Genomic DNA, 17,714 nt, shown 5'->3' with positions numbered 1-17,714 from the left:
GTGCCCCAAAAATTGGTTTAGTGTGATCAAATCGCGAAGAATTGGTAATACTACGAACAATTTTCTTCTGAATGAGATGCATCCGTTTAATATTGCATCCGTTTGCATATGCAATATTAAACGGATGCATCTCATTCAGAAGAAAATTGTTCGTAGTATTACCAATTCTTCGCGATGCATCCGTTTAATATAAATTTTCTCATCAGTGAGGACATACGTTTTGCTAACCAGCATGGTTTTCAGCGTGAGCGGTAGTGTGAAACCCAGCTCTTTGAGTTAACCACAGACATCCACTACAGTGTACACAATTTAGAACAGATAGATGCCATATTTATAGATTTTGAAAAAGCCTTTGATCGCGTAGCACATAAACGTATATTATTTCAAATGAGGCACAATAAAATTAAAAGCACATTGGTTAGTTGGTTTGAGGAATATTTAAGCAATAGGCGACAGGCCGTTAGAATAGAGCATGCCCTATCTTAATTTCAGGTAATAAAATCCGGTGTACCCCAGGGTTCCGTCTTGGGGCCCACATTATTCCTGATCTACATAAATGATACCTCTCTTAACATTACTTCTTCGCTCAGATTGTTTGCAGATGACTGCATTATTTATCACTCTGTGACTAACCTCGCCGAATGTTTACAACTAGAAAATGACCTACAACGCCTAACGAAATGGTGCTCTGAATGGCAGATGACTATTAATATTAAAAAGCTGAACTTGTTCGTTTCACAACACGTAATCAAGCAATTTACTACACATATACGATCGATAATCTAGCTATTGAGAACGCACCCAGTCACAAGTACTTAGGAGTATATCTGTCAGCCAACCTGTCTTGGAACACGCACACTGACTACATATTAGGGAACTCTTAAAAAACCCTGGGTTTCATGCGACGGTCATTACGTCATTGCAACAAAGACACTAAACTTCTTGTTTATAACACAATCATACGGCCGAAACTCGAATATGCCTCGATTATCTGGAATCCTCATCAATCATACCTAATAGCTAAACTTGAATCTCTGAAAAACAAAGCTGCGCGTTTTATTGCATGCAATTATTTCTCGTATTCTAGCATTTCTTTAATTAAGCGTGAGTTAGGTCTCCGGCTTTCAGAGATTAGGCGAAAAATTAATCGCCTAATATTTTTCCCCAAGCTTTACTATAACCCTTCAAATTACAGCATCGAGAAAATAAAACCGGCCACTCAAATCTTTCCTCACCGCGACCATGACCACAAAGTGGAACCTTTTCTTTGCGCGAACAAATGTGTTACAGTTTTCATTCCTTCATCCCTCAAATAGTGAATGGAACGATCTAAATAAAAATAGTTTGCCTCACGAACCATTAAAAGTTTAGAGAAGCCTTGGAAACGATGTTCCCTGCTTAGTCGAAAATGCTTGATAAACTCAGAAATGCGCCTGTTTGAACTTTTTAAGCTCGTTTATTTTATATTTATTTCTGCTCTGATTTGTGCTCATGTTGCCATTGATCTACGTATGTAATACTGTTTCTAATTGTTTGTTAGTTTTGTATATCACTTTTTTTTTTATTTTTTCTTGTTAACATGTGATGACACTATGTAACGTTTTAACAATGTTTTTATGACTTCTCCCCCCCCCCCTATGTAATGCCAACTTGGGCCCTTCATCATCATCATCATCAGCCTGACTATGCCCACTGCAGGGTGAAGGCCTCTTCCATATTTCTCCACTTAACCCAGTTCTGTGCTAGTTGCATCCACATGACCCCTGCGAACTTCTTAATCTCATCCGCCCACCTAACTTTCTGCCGCCCCCTGCTACGCTTTCCTTCCCTTGGAATCCAGTTTGTTACCCTCAGCGACCATCGGTTATCCTCTCTTCGCACTACATGTCCTGCCCATGTCCATTTCTTCTTCTTAATTTCTACTAGAATGTCGGTAACTTGAGTTATTTCTCTGACCCACTCTGCACGCTTCCTATCTCTTAAAGTTACCCCTACCAATTTTCGTTCTATAGCCCTCTGGGTTGTCCTCAACTTAAGTAGAAATCTCTTGGTTAGCCTCCATGTTTCAGCTCCATAGGTGAGTACAGGTAAAATGCAACTGTTGTATTCATTCCTCTTGACCGATACCGGTAAGCTGCTAGTCATAATATGCGAGTTCTTGCCAAATGCGCTCCATCCCAATCTTATTCTTCTTGTTATTTCTCTTTCATGGTCCGGATCTGCGGTTACTACCTGTCTTAAGTAGACATATTCGCCTACTACTTCCAGTACTACGCTACCTTATGTAAATTGGAGTTCCTTCCTGAGGTTGTTGAACACTACCTTAATCTTCTGCATGTTTTTTTCAAGCCTACCTATCTACTTTTCCTGTCTAGGTCATCAATCATGATTTGCAGTTCATCCCCCGAGTTGCTAAGCAAGGCAATGTCTTCAGCAAATCACAGATTACTGAGGTATTCTCCATCTACCCTTATCTCTCACTGCTCCCATTCCAAGTCTCTGAATACTTCCTCTAAGCAAGCTGTGAATAGTACTGGGGATATTGTGGGGTAATAAAATGTAATGAAATGAAATTCCACATAATGCTAGGGTTTGAACACTTTATGAAGTCGGTTTCATTTTTGACCCCAAGTTAGGGATTTTTCATGTCCACTTACGGTTCTTCTGTTTGCAAGGTTTTTGTGATTCTTGGGTTATTGCGTTCAGCAAACTTAACTAATACATCTCCCTGCTACACCTTAACAAATGCCATAGTTGGCCTCTGCCTGGTCTCCAGCTTGGTGTCTGCCTACCTTCAAACTGAAGTCCCCCATCAATACAGTATACTGTTTTACATTCCCCATTGCCGATTCAACATATTTGCAAAAGCTTTCGACTGCCTGCTCATCATGAGTACATGTAGGGACGTAGGTCTGTACAACCTTCAGTTTATAACGTTATTAAGATTAATTACGATGCCGCAGCTCTCTCAATATTACTATAAAATTCATGTATGGTACCAGCTATATGCTAAATTCAAAGGAAGTCTACTCCTGTTCTGATCGTTCCTGCAGCCCTCGATAGCACAATACATAGCCTTCCTTAAGTATGTAGGCCTCACTTGGCCTCCTAACCTTAGTAAACCATATGACATTCATTTAAATGTCCTCTGAGACCAGACCACGGTTAAAACTTTCCTCAAAACTTGCTTTAAACATTGCCAGGGTCCGTTTCCATTCGTCCTGTTCCGAGGCAGAAAATCTTCTTAGCGCCCTCCGCTGCGTTACAGGTCTGACCGCCGCCGTTCTCACAGCAATTACTCTGCAGCCGCTGGGGACTGATGACCAGGGGCTTCTAGAATATTCATAGGAGGTTGTGGCCATTACTGCACCAATGTGGTCAAATCCTGTTCTGGTGAGGGAGGGAGTTTCTGGAGGTGTTCATCGCCGTCAGGTCGGAACACAAACCTGCTTATGCAATTCCATCAACGCACGATTTTTTTCTGTTGACAATTGCGTGACACAGTGATTCGAACCACGGACCTCTTGCACGCGAGGCGGATGTTCTACTTTTACGCCACCGCTGCCCCGCGGCGCATGTAGTATTCTTTGCTTTAAAAATGAAAGGAGAGCCAAACAGTCGCTTAACATTAGGCTTCATCCCAGCCTCTGACAGTCACTGAGCCTTTATTTCGCGTACAATCAAGGACCTTGAAATGTGAATAGCGACAATGTCACGTTTGGAGCGGAGAATTTTGTTTCGAAAGCAATGGTTAGCTGAAGATATTCACAGGCAACAAGTGACCTTACACATGCCTTCTGATGGTACTGTAATGTTTTGGGGCAAGCCTCATATTGTTACGGGAATAGAAGACGATATATTTTCCTGCCGCGAAAGAAAAGGTAGATGATCACGAAGTGAAACTGTTTTGGGTGCAGCTCTCTACAATGCCAGTTGCGACTGAGTTGTAAATATCCTTTGAATACCTTGTCTTCGCGTAACATCTTGATGGAGGTGCCGGGTAACGGTGCAATGGTAATCAAAAATAGGGGTGCAGAGCAGAACGTGACGTAAGTTGCGGCTTCAGGATGCAGGCGGACAAAGTCGTAACTATGAACATGATGGAAACAACGCTAACACAGGACGGAGCGAGAACACAACACAGGCGCAGCCTAGTAACTGGTGTGTATTTCATATTTCCTGTGTATTTCCTAGTAACTGGTGTGTGTATATTATAACGCTGTTTCTACCATGATCGTAAACCAGCATGCCCCACTGCACACTTGTGACTCTTCCGACACTACAAAGGCGGTTCACAACAGGATTGGGCCGGTCGACATGAAAGGGAAGTTAAACGACGATTGTAGCAGAGTCTATGGTGGCTGTATGTTCAGAAAGTCGAGCCCAATAATGACGCCGTGAAGGCAATGCTATAGAACTGTGAACAAGACGGTAGTTTGGCAGCCAGACATTCTTACGCGGGTAGAGCACAAGCCAACAAAGAACCTTTGTCATTACGTCATGTGCGACACGCGCATCCTACGTCAGGGCAGGAGCCAGCACTTTTAGCAAGTGGCAGCGGAGTTCAGGGCTCATTACGGAAACTTGTGCAGTGGTATCAATCAGAGATTTAACGGCTACTCCATCGACGAGTATGGTGGGCAAATTACGGCGCGCATGAAGGCTAGATGAAGCTATGTGATGCTAAGAAGATAGTGAGAGACCGGAAAGCGTGGCGTGACATGGTCCATAGGGTCACGAAGAGTCGGACACGACTGAACGCCTTAACTGAACTGAATGAAGGCTAGACGAGGCATTGAGATCGTGGTCCCTACTTTAGCATCCCCTCTTACGCTGCAGCACCTAGTTTTCCGTCTGTGAGCGGCCATGAAAAGCGACGGTGTTGGGACGAACTGGACTGACGGCGGTGAGGAGAGGGCTACTCGTTGATAGATGAAGACTCGGTATCAACCGCAGTGTTTGAAGGGTCGTGACGAGGCGAGGAGAGACCGGGAAGGTCATTGTAGAAGGAGACGGTCGTCGGCGGGACCTTCGTGACTGGAAGCATTGGTTTCGGCAATAACGGACGATACGGACGACACAGGAGAAAGCAAAACAAATAGGCTTGATATCAAATGTGCGCGAGTCGTCTGGATTGCGTCCACGCTGGGCGACATTAGCAGGTCGGCCAAGATAAATTGTGTGGCCGTCGGTATCAAAAGCTGATCGGCCAGGATAAACTGCGCAAAGTTTAGTTTATTATTATGCCGCTTAGTTTATTAGTTCATTTATGTCTTATAAATTCGACCGGTGTCCATAAGTTCTCTGTTGCTCTTATTGTTTTGTATTTTGGACGACGCCCTGACATGAAGCATTCTTCCGGTGTCAGAGGATGTATACGCTCGCTTGTCTCAACCTCTTCTAATTTGAAGTCAGAAGTTGCGCTTCAGTACTATCCTCTCTCTGTTTTATCTGTGATTGTATTTTCTGCGGAGTGCACTCCTTAAAGATAAAAAGCATGAGCTTTTTAACTAATGCCTTGGTTCGCGAGGATTGGTTCATTTCTAATAAGGTACTACGTGCTTGCGCAGCAACGATGCGTTCAGAAGGCGGGGATACGCTATATGTAAACGGTGCTGAACGCAGCCAAGCACGCTGCTCTTGAGCGCCACGAGATAGGAACCCAACAAGTAATAAAAAAGAGCGCGAAAACACATGGCGGCATTCGACCAATGGCAGGGCGAACTCCGAGGAAATGCACATAGGAGGGGGCAGACTGCACCATTTAAAAGATGACAATATTCAATTTCGTAAGGCGAATTATGTTGGCCCCATAACGTATCGCTACAACGGAAAAAGATTAGCACAAGTGTCTTGTGACCGAAGCAGATAAATTAGGATACGTGGTGCTATTGAGGCCGTACGCACGGATAGCGAGAGTTCCAAGCACGTTGCATAAGGAAAGCAGTCCATTCTGACGACGGTCTATCCGAATAACTGCATCTTAAATCATGCATCGGAATCATGCATCGACGTGTCCAACCAAATAAACCATTTACAGCTTTCCCTTTCAAAAAATTGTTGGGCGATGCCTGTCCAAAGCAATGCTAGCGCACGATTCTGCCGATAAGCAACGCAGTAATTTTCGGTCATGCTTACTTCTACCCCCCCCCCCCTCTTTTGAAAATTAAATGTGCTTGGCCCTCTCGCTATCGGCAAGTACGGCAATAATAGCGCCACGTATCGCAAATTATCTGCTTCGGTCACAAGTCAGTTGTGCTAATCTTTATCCGTTCCAACTGTACGTGCAGGTGCTGCAGTCAACACGTTTCATCTCACGTAGTTCACATTAGGCGCTGCAATCAGCCGCTCATTTTGTTGTGTGAGAGTCCTTGAGGAGCCGTTTCCGCACACATTACAAAGGCTGCAGCATTTTCGAGCCTTTAGAAGCTTTGTCTCACCAACCTTTACTAACAGAATAACTGCTGTATCTTGAACTGAAATTTCCTTAAATTAATGAAGTCTTGACGAATTGTATGCAAACGGTACTTGTGAATAATAAACCCTGTGACCACTTTTCGTTAACCTATAATGCACCAAGAGTCTGTACTTGGCTCTCTAGTTTAGCTCACAATGTCCAAATATGCGCCCATTAGAGACGACTGCGTCAGCTGCCGTACTATCAATTGTGCATGTCACCAAAGCGCTCGACAAAGCAATCCTTATAATAACTTCGAATGCTGAAGAATCTAGTAACTGCATTAAATGTGTATGCATCTCCTTCTTCCACAGCAAAACGTCCTTTTTAGACGGCACGCTTGATTTCAGGCCGCTAACACTACACTATTCTAGTACAATGCAGTGTACCAAGAAAAGTACCTAGATTTAATATTTTTCTGCTAAATACTGTGGCATGCGCATGATCTCTGGAACGTCTCAGTACCTAAACAATACTACTGACTTATTTGTTTATTTATTTATACGTTCAGCCCCTTCATGAGCTGTAGCAGGATAGACGTACAATAACTAACAAAAAAAATGCATGTTCACCACGATAAAAAACAGTACACTGGCATAACAGAGATAAATGGGCAGCATAAAGCTTTATACCGGAGGAATACGTGTTTCTGTGACAGAACGAGAGAAACCAAGGACTGTGAAAAAGCAGAAAAAATGCATTGAGCACTTACTCTTATTGCCGCAAAGCATTCGAATCTTTGTTTTTTCTTTTTTCGACCACCGCTGCCATGCAGCTACATCATTCTTATTTTGGGACGGGGACCAATTCCGTATTCTTTATGCATTCATTCTCGCTGTTTCGAGACGCATCTTTACCAATTTCTTTTTCACGAATGATGCGCCGACATGTATCACGAATATTTTGGGCACTCGCGTTTGTTTCTGATGTGATCTAGGTTACACTAGTTAGTGTTTGCGGCTTTATGTAGATGTTTCTTCGCCGCCTTTAAATTGAGTGTTATGGCACTCCGCGGGCATTCATATTCGTAATTGGACGACCAGCGAGCACGTTTTCTGCTTTCGCCTCCGCCGAGTGGTTCAGTTATTATGAGGGCGCAAGTCAGCCCAGACCAATCAGCTTACTGTCTGTTACGTATAAGGTATTTACTAAGGTAATCGCTAATAGAATGAGGACAACCTTAGACTGCAATCAAGCAAATGATCAAGCAAGGTTTCGAAAATGGTACTCTACTATCGATCATATCCATACCATCAATCAGGTGATAGAAAAACGCTCGGAATATAACTAGCCCTTATACATAGCATTCATTGATTACGAAAAAGCATTTGACTCAGTTGAAACCTCGTCGGTGATGCAGGCATTGCGAAATCAGGGGGTAGACAAGCCGTACGTGAAAGTGCTGGAAGATATATATAGTGGCTGCACAGCAACCATAGTTCTGCATAAAGAAAGTAACAAAATTCCCATAAAGAAAGGTGTTAGGCAAGGAGACACAATCTCCCCAGTACTATTCACAGCTTGTTTAGAGGAAGTATTCAGAGACTTGGAATGGGAGCAGTTAGGGATAAGGGTAGATGGAGAATACCTCAGTAATCTGCGATTTGCTGATGACATTGCCTTGCTAAGCAACTCGGGTGATGAACTGCAAATAATGATTGATGACCTAGACAGAAAAAGTAGAAAGGTAGGCTTGAAAATCAATATGCAGAATACTAAGGTAATGTTCAACAGCCTCGGGAAGGAACAGCAGTTTACATTAGGTAGCGAAATACTGGAAGTAGTAGGCGAATATGTCTACTTAGGACAGGTAGTAACCTCAGATCCGGACCATGAAAAGGAAATAACAAGAAGAATAAGATTGGGATGGAGCGCATTTTGCAAGCACTCGCAGATTATGACTAGCAGCTTACCGGTATCGCTCAAGAGGAAAGTATACAACAGTTGCATCTTGCCTGTACTCACCTATGGGCGGAAACGTGGAGGCTAACCAAGAGAGTTCTACTTAAGTTGAGGACAACCCAGAGGGCTATGGAACGAAAAATGGTAGGGGTAACATTAAGAGATAGAAAACATGCAGAGTGGGTCAGAGAAATAACTCAAGTTACCAACATTCTAGTGGAAATTAAGAAGAAGAAATGGACATGGGCAGGACATGTAGTGCGAAGAGAGGATAACCGATGGTCGCTGAGGGTAGCAAACTGGATTCCAAGGGAAGGAAAGCGTAGCAGGGGGCGGCAGAAAATTAGGTGGGCGGATGAGATTAGGAAGATCGCAGGGGTCAAGTGGATGCAGCTAGCACAGAACCGGGCTAAGTGGAGAAATATAGGAGAGGCCTTCGCCCTGCAGTGGGTATAATCAGGCTGATGATGATGATGAAGTCAGCCCAAGAAAGAGTTCCTTTAGTGCACTCTGAGACTCTTCATGTGTGTCATATGTCTTGTCACCACCACCTGACACCTGGTGGAGGTGCTTAATTCCAACACCCGGACGCACTCCGAAGATGGCACCCGTCGAGCAGAAATCACCCTTTGTTTTCGTCCAATCTTGTGAGCCCCCTGCTTCTAAGGATGACCGGATTAGGATGCGGAAGACTAGCTCGACCTGTTCGAACACGTGGCAATGTTCAACGCCTGGAACAACGAAGCGGCGCTAAGGCAAGTACATTTTGTTCCTGAAGAATCTGCCCGTATACGGCTCGAAAATAACGCGGCTGCTTTGAAAAATTGGGAGATTTTAAACAAAGACTTTATGACTGCGTTTGCAGGTGTCGTCTGGAAATAGCCAAAGCCCTCTTTCAAACAAGACTTCAACTACAAAATGAGCCTGTCCTGGCTTACGTTGAGGAGATTAGGCGCCTCTTTTGACGCGCCGAAACTAACATGACCGAAGCGGAGAAAGAGAAATCTTTGACGCGAGCTGTTCTCAGAAATGAGCCTCAAATCGGGGTGGAATTTCAAAGCGAGGCGCCCACCAGCGAGAAGACGATGGACACCCGGATGCACCACTACGACCGACCACTCGAACCGGCCTTCGCAAGTCTTCGGAACCTTATCCGAGATCGTTCGAGAGGAACTCCGCTGGGTGCTGCCACCCTCCCAACAACCTCAGGTGGCGACGCTCGCGGACGACCTCCGTCAAGAAGTCCAGCAGGCATCGGTCATTTCTGAAGCGACGGCTCCGACCTTCAGTGCAAGAAGCAGCAGCGATGAACTATGCTGCTGCATTACGTCGTCCTGCAGCCCAACGTTTACTTTCAAGCCCTGAACTGAGCTACCGTCCTGATGCCAAACGCCACCCCTTCGCCCCCGCCTGCCAAGCCCAATGAAATGCGACGCCTGGAGGACGTATAACAACCGACCATTGTGCTTCCACTGCGGTGAGGCCGGCCACATTATACCCCACTGCCCTTAAAGACGCGTTGGCCTGTGAAGTTTTGCCATCGACGCCCCAGGACCCCGTCCTGGATAGAGACCACAAGAAATCGATGCCTTTCGGCGATGGGAGCAGCATGAGTCGTCAACCCGTTTGCTCCGCTCACATTCGCCGCTCGGGGATTGCTTTTCGTTGCCGCGCCGAAGATATTGCGCAAGGAAGGTCCCCCTAGCTCCGATAGGGGAAACTGAGGATAGCAACCTTTGAAGGTGAGGTTGCTCAACGGTGAAAAGACGGAGATCTGCCGCAGCCGCCACTGTCTATCGACGAAGCAGCCAAGGACGCCGCCTAAGGAACTGACAACGGTGCGGCAAGGCCGCTCCCACGGTACACCGGCAGAGCCGAGATCAAACACCGAGGCAAACACGTAATGAGGGAGACGAACAAGTGATTTTGAAGTGGCTATCGTCCGTCGCACGGTTACTGCCCTTATGAAAACCGGAACGGACTATTTCATGTCCAGTGAACCGTTCGCCGCCCAGCGCAAGAAAGTAACGACCACTAGGGATGGCCTGCTATTCTACACTGCTGGCGGTAATCTGATTACTCCGTCCGCGCAATGCACCTGACAGTAAATGGCCACACTTACCATGCCTGCGTCATGGTCTTACTGAACTTCTCGCGAGACGGGATTTTGGGCATGGATTTTCTCAGCGAACATAGAGCGATCATTGACCTTCGATCAAGGTTTCGACGGACAACGCTATGGCAACATGTCGCTGTAAACACTCTCGATGAATAATTTAGCGTTCCGATCAAGCATCATAGTTTGCGTGGGTAGTAAAGACATGGATACCGCCGTAGCTCTCGTCGAAGGAAAAACCAAGTTGATTGTGGAGCGAAGTCTCAGCATCAATAGACGCATCGTCAATTTCCGGAAGACAAGCTCGTCTTCTGCTGATAAATTTTACTGAAGAATATCGGCATCTCAGAAAGGGCATGACGATCTCTTTTTTCGACGAATTAGCGGACATCCGGGAAGTCGTCATCTTTCCCGGCCAGCCGGCAGACGGTTCATTCACCCAAAGAGATCAGCTTACGTTCGAAGTAAACCTACATTACCCCGGAAGGGACAAGACCAAATTCGCACTGTTCTTGGAAGCTACAGCGAGTGCTTTTCTCGAGCGGCGAAGGTACGACAAACTCACTTCGATGGTAAAGCGCCGGATTATCACGGACGGACACTCCCGAATTCAACGCCGAAGCCCCTGCAGCATATCGCCGCGAGAACACCAAGTCATCGCTGAGCAGGTCGATTAAATGCTTCGTGACGCGTCATCCAGCCGTCAATAAGCCCCTGAGCAGCACCGGTCGCTCTGGTGAAGGAAACGGACACTGCGTTTCTTCGTCGATTATTGCCGCTTTAACAGCATGACATCGAATGATGTTTACTCCCTCCCTTGCACCAACAATTTAAAACAAGGTGCTTCTTACCAATAGAATTAAACAGCGGCTACTGACAAACTGAGTTCAAAACAGCGTTCATCACACCAGACTGCCTTTTCGTGTTTAAGGTAACGCCATTTGGCCTCTGCTCAGCGCTCGCGACATTCTAGCGAGTGATGGATACCGTAGTGGCTGGCTTGAAGTGAGATATTTGTCTGGGATACTTAGACGACATGGTTGTTTTCTCTTCGACCTTTGAAGACCACCTGAAAAGGCTTCGTGCAGTGTTCCACGCAATGAATTCGTGAGGGCTAACTCTTAAAGCAAAGAAGTGCCACTTCGCTTACGGAGAGCTCTTGTCCCTGGGCCACATCGTAAGCAACGACGCTGTTCGTCCAGACCCAAACAAAACAGCTGGGAGGCCGCAGTTTTCCTGGGCAGACGATAAGAAAGCTGTGCGCCGATTCCTCGGAGCGGGCGCTTATTACTGACGATTCCTCAAGAACATTTCGCGCCTCGCCGAGCCCTTCAGGCTGCTTACGAATGCAGACGCGCAATCTGAGTTGAAAGCACTTCAAGCAGAAACCTTCGAGTAACTGAAGTGCCGCTTTAAGTCCCCACCTGTCCTTGGGCATTTTATGAAAACGCGGAGACTCCGACGCAGACGTGCCGAGATGTGTCTCGAAGATTTTGGGCACTCGAGTATGTTTCTGTTGTGTTCTAGATTATACTAATCACTGTTTGCGGCTTTACCTAGATGTTTCTTCGCTACCTTTAAATTGAGCGTTGACGGGTGTGACGAGCATTCGTAATTCGGCGACCAGCGAGCATGTTTGCAGTTATTGGTGCCGCCCTGTTGTTCATTTATTTTGAGGGAGGAAATCAACCCAATAAAGAGCTAGTTTCAGTTCAGGGCTTCTCGACCGTGTGCTTTTAACACGCCATTGTCACAGCCTCGTGACATCATACTTCAAGGCTCTCTTCAAAATACAAACATGGAAGATAGCTGAACAATGTGGTGATAGCTGGGAAATTCACAAGACCTTCGCGGAGAGTTTCATTCCCCGAAGGAAGAAAACATGTCTATGTGGAATCTGTCTCCCTCCGGGTGATTGTGCATTAGTGTTTCTACAACGCCATCTATTCATCACCCTGCCGCATGTAGAAGTCATTGCGTGCAAGAAGGCAGCCCCCGGCACCAGGGACACCGTATTACATATTCTGGGAAGTTGTGAGAAGTGAAATAGTAATACAACCAAAGAGGTTATTGATTATAATTGTCGAAAAACAACCACGCGCCCCTGGTAGATTCAAAACACCCGACCTGCACAATTTTTATCCGGTGTTCCACAGATTCAGGTTCGACGCCAGCTGTTGAATCCTAAACTGTCGCAGCTATTTACGTTGTGTGCAAGGTATCCTAAAAAGTGCTCACCAGCGCCATCCTCGTTCATAGCGGCGCTCATAAAACAACCCGTATTACTGCAAATGTTAGTCTAGGAGCACTTGCTTCTGGGCTAATTGGTTTTGGTTCATAACTAAATTGTTTTAAGGCGCAAAAAAAAAAGACAAGACACATAGGTAGGTGATAGGACGAAGAGCCATGGCGCTTCGTGCTATCACCTACCTATGTGTCTTGTCTGTTTTTGACGCCTTAAAACTATTTAATGATGCCAATGTTACGCGAAACGTGACCCAGCTTTCCGTTAATGTTTTACTCTAAATATGGCACCCAGAAATAATGCTCTACTAAGGCTAATCAGTAAATAAAAACCAGAGAACATAGAGGGCTCCTAGGTATACGAGAGGGGAGGCAACGTAATTTATCCTATTGGGTGTTGGATAAGTCTAATTGGCTTTGTCCCTGGCCTTCTACATGGTGACGGTTACAGTCCTGGCAGTCTTAGCAGTCAGGGTCAGCCATAGTAATTAATAGTATAACCATGCTTAGGAAAGCTAGTGTTGGTGATTGCAATAGCAACACTCAGTCTAAAATATTGGAATAAATTTCGCTATAAAAAAGTCTCTATATTTTCCTTGGTATCTGTGACTGCTGGCCTGACCTTTTCATATCTCATATCTCGCGCATATCTTACAAAGAAAGCCTAATCTCCTGATTAGCCTGACGAGAGCGTTGACTCCTTGGTGGCATCGTTAGCATAAGAGGGCCAGGACATTCTATGTCTGCCGTTGCGGATGAGGGTAGTGCTTTTGAATATACTCAAGGTTAGCTGATACGAAAGCAATTGGCCCGCTGTCCGTAGCACATTACTAGAGTACGGAAGGAGAAATTAGGAGGTCGTGGGTTCGCGCCGCTATAGTGGCACTGGTTATTTTTATTCTACTTTCAATCCAATTACTTTCATGAATATGTTGTAATGTATCATTCATCCACACCACAAATAAACACTTACTTGGTGTACGGCGCTAGTGGATCCATTCAAGTTTATCTCTCATGAATCGTTCATTTGCGTGCATTTTGTTCAGTGATTTGCTTGCGTATAAGGTGCTTTTTAGATCGAAATGCAAATACGCTTTTCGGTTTGGATCTCGCATCATCATACATTATTAGCTATATAAAAGTGATTAAATATCGCGCAGCTATATTCATTCACAGCCTATCCTTGTATAACGTAAGTTATTCAACGTTTGACTCGAGAACCGGTTTTTAAACATTATCTAAGCAAAGCCACATTGCCAACCTATCTCTCTATCACAACTGAGTAAACTGCAGATGCCGCCCAGTTCTGAAAGAAATGAAGCCAGGAAAGACTTTCAACATATTCAGTTAGGCGCACCCGTCTTTCCTGGCTTCCGTTCTTTTCTCGTTATTCTATACAGCTTGTAATTTACATCACCGTTCTGCAACCAACTATCCCAAACACAAAGTATTACAAGTTCTCCTTTTCGCTCAATCAAATATCACAGCAGCCAGCTACATTTCTCACTCATTTTATGCCTCATGTTCTCAAACCGCCACATGCAATGTCTCCTTTTCCTTCCGGATAGCTGCATACTGGAACGTACTACATGTTTCCCCACCCACGCACTCGCTGCTTGTTAGCAGATTATGAGCATCTGATACATATAAACAAAATGTATTTTCAATAAAAGTTACACCGCCTTATGGGGTCATCGTGTTATCATGCCTCTGTCCTGTCGTTGCTGCGGTTTTGTTCCTTACGAAGACTCGATTGACATGCCCGTGACATCAGTGTTACCATGTGTTGTACTATTCTTTGACAGCTTTCGACTCGCCAATTTATTAAGGAAAAAGCCTCTCTAGCCTATATTGGGGCCGGAAGTCTCCGAAAATGGCTTAGCCGGATATTGGTTGCCTCGAGACGTCATCACCAAGTGTTAAGCCAACAGCCTTTCTTGTCTCACAAGTTCTATAGACGTAGGTATCGGCCAAATGTGTAGTTAGCGAATGTCAATATAAAGTGCAGCTTAGAGAACAAAAGTCCAGGGGAATCGAACCGCTGTCGCCCGTGCCTCGACTGGACGCTCCACCTTTGGCCGAGAACTTTACTCTGCAGTGGGCAACAGGCTCATTTTTCGATGTAGAGTCTTCAACTATATTCGCAAGCAACCTCGACTTTAAAAGCTTAGTGGAACTTGTTTTGCGGGTTGGCTCAAAGAGGTAGCTTTGAAAAATTGCCGAAAATGCTTTTGCATCTGGCAGCAGTCGCTGCTTGTGATGTAGAGTTTACATAGAATATGATGTAAGCATGAATACTTCTGTTTTCCTTTGGCGTGAGATCTACACTCGCCCTTTGCCATTTTGCCTTTTTTATTGCTGGCTTTGACAGAAAAAAAGTAATGCAGTAAAAAAGGAAAATCCGCCAACGCCTACTAGCATGGGTCTGCCTTCAGAAGGCTCGGGGCCGGGCGATGAAAACATGCATGCTGCTTCGCAGCATATTACCACTGGATCTGACTACACAGAAGCAAACGTCGCCTGCAGTTTCCAAACAAGTTGAAAGACCTAATTTCAACCGCGCTTGAAAAGGCATGCCCTTCGCCGGCCGCAGATACTCTTCCGTGGGATAAGCGCACCAACGCGCTCCCTCGATTGTGCCGCTCGTCCGAAAACGTAGCGGATACATTCAGGCGACAGGAAAGCCATTGATACGCTGGGAGCAGAACAGACGTCTGCACAGCCTCACTGCACCTCCGGTGCCTCCCAGTTTACTGCATGCAACACGCTGCTCCCCCACAAGTTTGCCGCCGTCTGCGGAAGCAACCGTCGTCGCTCGAGTCCAGACGAGGTCCCCATTAACAGTGCCCGCCTCAACTCCGCACTCAGTAGGCTCTGAAAAATTATACACTTATCCGTTGACGATTTAAAATGTGCCCACGCCACAGAAACGTAATGCAATGATCAACTATAGCACTGGTGTCGGCGGTTATCCATGCTCGGCATGAGCGGAAGGGACGGCAGGAGGCTAGCTACAGCCGCACCCCTAAAACTATAACGATGCAGAAGACCCGGCTCGCTATCACTATCAGCCGATGGTTTAAACAAAGTTTCGTTCAATCCTCGTCGTATCCACTTTCGTGAAAAGCTTGGTATGACGATAGAATGAAGTCCACATAACGAGCGAACGATTCGACGTCCGCCATGTGCACGAGTGGATTGGCGTTCGAGGAGCGGCTAAGGTAGCGTCGTTGCCGACTCGAGATTCTCGAGAAACTTCGAGCTTTCTCCGCCGTTAGAGGAGCGATTCGAGTGGAGTTTGCTTCCTGAAACGAAAAACAGGCCTCGAGGGCCGCTTGGAGTAGAAGTTCGAGTGAAGGCGTGTTCGTGAATACGGCGGTAAGCATTTGGTCGCCAAGCAAGTGCGCAAACCACTATGCCACTCCGGACTCGTGAGAAACAGATCGTAGTCCTCTTGTATAGAGTAGGCACGATGGTCCTAATGATGATAGTGACGGTGATGATTGTAATTAGTGAGTGATAGTGATACTGGCGATGACGATGTAGTTAGTGACAGCGATGATGGTGACAGTGGCAGTGACGATGGCGTGTAGTTTATATTTGGGTGGCGACCCCATTGGTAGCGTTGGCTCGGCGGCTCCGTGGTTCGACGGAAGGCTTCAGCGGTCCCGACAAAGACGAGGCGTCGACCAAAAAACGTTTAATTCAACATCACGTAGGCAAGAAAGAAAGAAAGAGTAAGACATGTTTTCTTCAGCATAAGATACGGTCACAGTCAGTGGGCTGCACGCGGTTATAGGTTCCTTAGCGTATCGACGTACTGATCTGTCGCATATTACAACGGCGACGACGCCAGCTGGGTCAACGGTCGCCCAGTGTGAAGTACCGCGGCCCCACGACGGCGACGAAACTGATCAGCCGATGGTCGTCCGATCTGTTTTGGTCGGATCGGAGGCCAAGCGAGAACTTGACACCCGATGTATGAACGGCCTGAACAGCTGCGTTTGTCTGTAGCTTAGCCGTGTTATAAAAAAGAAAACAGGAAGCTACACTTTATATGTTCCCCCTTATCGTCAGCAATGACCTCAGGCGCCGAACTGCATATATCCCGGCCAGTGCAGCGACGAGTAGGCCTAGCTCGCGTACGCGAAGCTTGGGTCGAGTTTCGGTGATTACGGAGCGCGAATTCACAAGCTTCAGCGGTTGCACGTGGCCATCGAGTGTAGTTCTGGCACTAGCGACCCCAAATCGACGATTGCTTACATCACAAAGCGAGTGCCATTGAGCGGGAAGCGTCGATATGTGACCATGTCTAGTGAGCGCAGCCGGCAGCTGTATAAGCGGCGCTTGTGTGTATACCCGGCGTAGGAGGCAGGGGACGTAAGATCCACGGCGCTTGTTGCAGCGCAGTTGTAGTTTGTGAAGAAATAAAGGTACAACCGGTGCGATAAGAAGACGATAATTTTTTTATTGCTAGCTCAGCTTGCATTTTATGCCGTACGAACAAGAAGCATACATCCAGTCATTGCAAAAGCTATGTAAACAAACAATTGGCTAGGGGCGCAGTCGTATTCCGCGAATCGGCACATTCCTGCGGGAGGTTAGGGTTCACGCATTAAATACTAAATGGTGTATGCTGACATTGAAGCATTCACGAGTCGTTTGCTGGAGAAGCACTAGAAACGCAAGGTGCGGCTCGGAAGTCGGTCGCAGTCGCGTGCGCGGCTGCGAGAAGCCGAGACGGAAACGGCGGCGACTGGGAGGCAGTTGTTCGGTGTGGGCATGCAGTGAAGCGCAGTCGCATCGCTTTGGGTTTTGCGATGACGGGACTGAAGTGGCGGCTACGGCACATGCTTTCCTGCGCTCGGTGCGGTGCCCCCATACTGAGCATAATTTTTCAAAAATGCTTTACCAGCCGAAAATAATTACGTCTGACTAACACGCGCACATAACAGCAAGTCAAGAGGTACTGCTTCGTTCAAACGTTTTTTCGGC

General features: G+C 46.2%; 1 pseudogene; it reads left to right on the top strand.

Annotated features, from left to right (window-relative positions):
- The window catches only part of LOC146172009 (transient receptor potential cation channel subfamily M member-like 2), a 765,506-nt pseudogene that overhangs the window by 527,406 nt on the left and 220,386 nt on the right, over window positions 1-17,714 (top strand).

Source organism: Amblyomma maculatum, unplaced genomic scaffold, assembly GCF_055883805.1.
Source record: "Amblyomma maculatum isolate TAMU_Amacu unplaced genomic scaffold, ASM5588380v1 scaffold_15, whole genome shotgun sequence".
Lineage (NCBI taxonomy): Eukaryota > Metazoa > Arthropoda > Arachnida > Ixodida > Ixodidae > Amblyomma > Amblyomma maculatum.
Note: the sequence above shows the minus strand (reverse complement) of the source record. Positions and strands in the feature narration are given on the sequence as shown.